At 48.7% G+C, this 4,529-nt stretch overlaps 1 long non-coding RNA gene across 1 annotated transcript; it reads left to right on the top strand.

The window, feature by feature from the left end:
- Positions 1-250: 250 nt before the first annotated feature.
- On the top strand, positions 251-2,003 carry LOC141066452 (uncharacterized). The gene is made up of 3 exons (XR_012226433.1): positions 251-450; positions 525-593; positions 1,923-2,003. It is a non-coding gene; the product is annotated as an uncharacterized lncRNA (long non-coding RNA).
- Positions 2,004-4,529: the final 2,526 nt, after the last annotated feature.

Raw genomic sequence — 4,529 nt, 5'->3', positions numbered from 1 at the left:
TTCACATCAGGGCACCTCAGTGCATTTTTTTTTATTATTGTGTTGCTTATTTTTTGTTGTTAAACCTGTAAATACAAGAAAAGAAAAAATTGCCGAATAAGAAACTGACGAATAAGAAACCAACTTCAGCCCCGAATAAGAAACTGGACGAATAAGAAACCAACTTCAGCCTCGTGTTTTTCCCTATGTTTGTGGCCAGTTCTTCAGACACAGGCTTCTCATACCATTATGGGGTTAATTGCCATCCCTGCATGCATAAACATTAACACAAGACTGTGTTCAGTTGTGGTTTCACTTCCTATCCTGCTCCATTAGCTCAGGGGCATGCATAGTGGGCTCCCCGCAGTCATGTGACTGCTATGACGTGTTTATGACGCAGCCTCAGCCGGGCATTTAACCCTGAAGCACGGCTCACACAGAGCACCCTGGATTCCTCCTGAGGGCACTAAGGTAATCTAGGAGCAGAGGCTGCTAGTCTTACTCCCCTGCCTATACCACACTAACATTCCTCCTCTCTTTCACAGCCTGTATCTGTTTGCAGAGCCTGCACTCCTAGCGCTGTTAACCCATTCCTGTAGCCCTGCTTTATCCAGGTATATAGTGATAATGCCGTTATGCTTCTTTGGCTGCTGATCAGATGTTCTATGCAATACCCAGCCCCATGGAACACTCTTGAATTTTCTCTCATTATTTTCTCATTTAGTCACATTAATCCAACTCCAACCAGATAGACTTGTGCTCCAGCCTCTATATAATACCAGGTATCCATCTCAATAATTCACTACTCCACACACTTATGCCAACGATTCAACCTCTGGTTTTTCAGTGTTCCAGTCATCTGCATAATTTTCTCTTATTTTCAGCAGCATAGACTTTGCTACCACCTAAGGATATCTATGTCACGCTCGCGCCTTGGCTGAGTGGTGCGAGCCGGGGGTTGTGGCCCCACTGTGCCACAAACCAGACTACCCTGGAAGGGGCGTAACTACGGCAGCTACCTCAGTCTTCACTGGAGCCTCTGATGGTGAGGTCAGGCTTGTGCGGCAGGTAGCTGCCGGGTGCCACTCCAGGGTGGTGTCTGGCTGTGGCTGCTGATCCCACTCGGGAACAGGACACCTGGACAGGTGTGAGTGACAAGCAGGCTGAGACACAGGGCAAGCAGGCACGGCTTGGTACACTGGCAGGCAGGCACGGCTTGAAGACACAGGGCAGGCGGACACGTCTTGGAGACCCTGGACAGGCGGACACGGCTGGGAGACACAGGACAGGCGGGCACGGCTTGGAGACACAGGACAGGCGGGCACGGCTTGGAGACACAGGACAGACTGGTATGGATATAGGCTGGAGTGTGGAGTAGGCAGAGCTGCAGGGGTGCGGAGCAGGCTGGGCTGCAAGGGGGCCGCGCAGGCAGAGCGGCTAGGGAGCCGCGCATGCAGAGCAGCTAGGGAGCCGAGCAGGCAGAGCGGCTAGGGAGCCGAACAGGCAGAGCGGCTAGGGATATTCAGCCTCCTGGCAGGCGGATAGAGAAATACTAGGCAAGGTACCAAGACACAGGAATATGCAATAAGGGCCTTCAGAGAAGGCAAGACATAGGACAGGGCCTGGCTAACTCAGCAGCAAGGCAATGTTTCAGTGGGTGTGGCAGAACTAAATAGTCAAGGGCTCTAGGTGACTGGTCAGGGACAGATTAGACAGGTGCACCCTGACTGCATAAGAACCAGAGAGTTCTGGTGCCGCCCCCCTATACACACATAGCCAGGAAATATACAGAAGAGCAGAGGCACAGAGCACAGGGCTGGCAATAGACAGAATTCACAGCATGACCCGGAGCAGTGAGTAAGTTGATGTGCGGGGGATGGGAGGCCATGCAGTGACGCCAGCAGGGTTGTTACAATCTATTACCCGATCTGTATCTTTTGCAGGTATATCTCTTTCAGATATTCATTTATGTCACTATAGGCATCTCTCTCGTACTGATGAACACTCCAGGAGCACATAGATATCCTTTTATATGAATAATTATATTTATTTCAATTTTCACAGTAGTCTTGGGCTTTGATCCAAGTTTTTTTCCGGTATTCAGACCTGCTTTCCTTAACAATGTTTTCACCTTCAAATATGACACAGATCAATTCTGAGAGCTTCTTCTACACCAATGGAATGAATTTTGCTGTCTCGATACGATACGAGTCTATTTTTGTCTGGATGCTAAATAAAGAATATACTGCTTCTTCATTTTTACTGTGTGATGAGGGCTTCTTCATGTGGACGGGGAGGGCCTGTAGCTATTGAGGGTGGGGTTGTTGCTATAGAGGGCATGTTTGGAGTAGAGTAGGAGGTTACGACTAGTTCTCATTTCAATGCCATAACACCCCCCCCTTGGACGTTCTGTTCAGAATATCTAGAAAACCGTGCAAAATAGTGACAGAAAGTAAATGACTTATTGTCATAATTCTGCAGCCCAGATATGTACTGAGATTATGTGAAAAGCCCGGACAACCCCTTTAAGGATACTGCTCTCCTGGTTCTCTTCCTATCTTTCTGACCACTCCTTAAGTGTTTTGTTCTCTGGCTCCACGTCATCTCCTCTTCCTCTCGCTGTCAGGGTACCTCAGGGCTCAGTCCTTGGCCCCCTTCTCTTTTCTCTCTACACGGCCCCAGTTGGACAGACCATCAGCAGATTTGGCTTTCAGTACCATCTTTATGCTGATGACACACAACTATATACATCATTCCCCGACCTTACCCACGCTGTACTAAAGAACGCCAGTGACTCTGTCCGCAGTCTCCAACATCATGTCCGCTCTATATCTGAAACTCAACATCTCCAAAACTGAACTTCTTATGCTCCTGCCGTCTACTAACCTCCCTAAATCTGACCTCTCCCTCTCTGTGGGTGGCACAACAATAACACCCTGGCAGCAGGCACGCTGTCTGGGTGTTATGTTTGACACCAATCTCTCCTTCACATCTCATATACAATCTCTTGCCCGCTCTTGCCACTTACTCCTAAAGAACATCTCTAGAATCCGCCCGTTTCTCACCATGGAAACAACAAAAACCCTCACTGTAGCATTCAGGGTCGGACTGGGGTACCTAGGGCCCACCAGGGGAATTGACTCTAGGGGCCCACCCTATGGCTTCCATAAATTTATTACCTGTTCATTTTTTGGCCTCTCCCACTGAAACGTGCGCCTTTTAGCAAACTGTAGAGTGTGCAAAAGAGAATGCTCTCAGCCTCCTATATATCATACAGACCGCACTCTCAGCCTCCCATATATTGTACAGACCACACTCTCAGCCTCCTATATATCGTACAGACCGCACTCTCAGCCTCTTATATATCGTACAGACCGCACTCTCAGCCTCATATATCGTACAGACCGCACTCTCAGCCTCCTATATATCGTACAGACCGCACTCCCAGCCTCCTATATCACATACAGACCGCACTCTCAGCCTCCTATATATCGTACAGACCGCACTCTCAGCCTCCTATATATCGTACAGACCGCACTCTTAGCCTATATATCGTACAGACTGCACTCTCAGCCTCCTATATCACATACAGACCGCACTCTCAGCCTCCTATATATCGTACAGACCGCACTCTCAGCCTCCTATATATCGTACAGACCGCACTCTCACCCTCCTATATATCGTACAGACCGCACTCTCAGCCTATATATCGTACAGACCGCACTCTCAGCCTCCTAAATATCGTACAGACCGCACTCTCAGCCTCCTATATATCGTACAGACCGCACTCTCAGCCTCCTATATATTGTACAGACCGCACTCTCAGCCTCCTATATATCGTACAGACCGCACTCTCAGCCTCCTATATATCGTACAGACCGCACTCTTAGCCTACTATATCACATATAGACCGCACTCTCAGCCTCCTATATATCGTACAGACCACACTCTCAGCCTCCTATATATCGTACAGACCGCACTCTCAGCCTATATATCATACAGACCGCACTCTCAGCCTCCTATATATCGTACAGACTGCACTCTCAGCCTCCTAAATATCGTACAGACCGCACTCTCAGCCTCCTATATATCGTACAGACCGCACTCTCAGCCTCCTATATATCATACAGACCGCACTCTCAGCCTCCTATATATCGTACAGACCGCACTTTCAGCCTCCTATATATCGTACAGACCGCACTCTCAGCCTCCTATATATTGTACAGACCGCACTCTCAGCCTCCTATATATCGTACAGACCGCACTCTCAGCCTCCTATATATCGTACAGACCGCACTCTTAGCCTACTATATCACATATAGACCGCACTCTCAGCCTCCTATATATCGTACAGACCACACTCTCAGCCTCCTATATATCGTACAGACCGCACTCTCAGCCTATATATCATACAGACCGCACTCTCAGCCTCCTATATATCGTACAGACTGCACTCTCAGCCTCCTAAATATCGTACAGACCGCACTCTCAGCCTCCTATATATCGTACAGACCGCACTCTCAGCCTCCTATATATCATACAGACCGCAC

The sequence above is a fragment of the Dendrobates tinctorius genome, unplaced genomic scaffold, assembly GCF_039654945.1.
Source record: "Dendrobates tinctorius isolate UK_male_01 unplaced genomic scaffold, ASM3965494v1 ptg000012l, whole genome shotgun sequence".
NCBI lineage: Eukaryota > Metazoa > Chordata > Amphibia > Anura > Dendrobatidae > Dendrobates > Dendrobates tinctorius.
The sequence above is the reverse complement of the archived record's forward strand: the minus strand, read 5'-3'. Positions and strand labels throughout refer to the sequence as shown.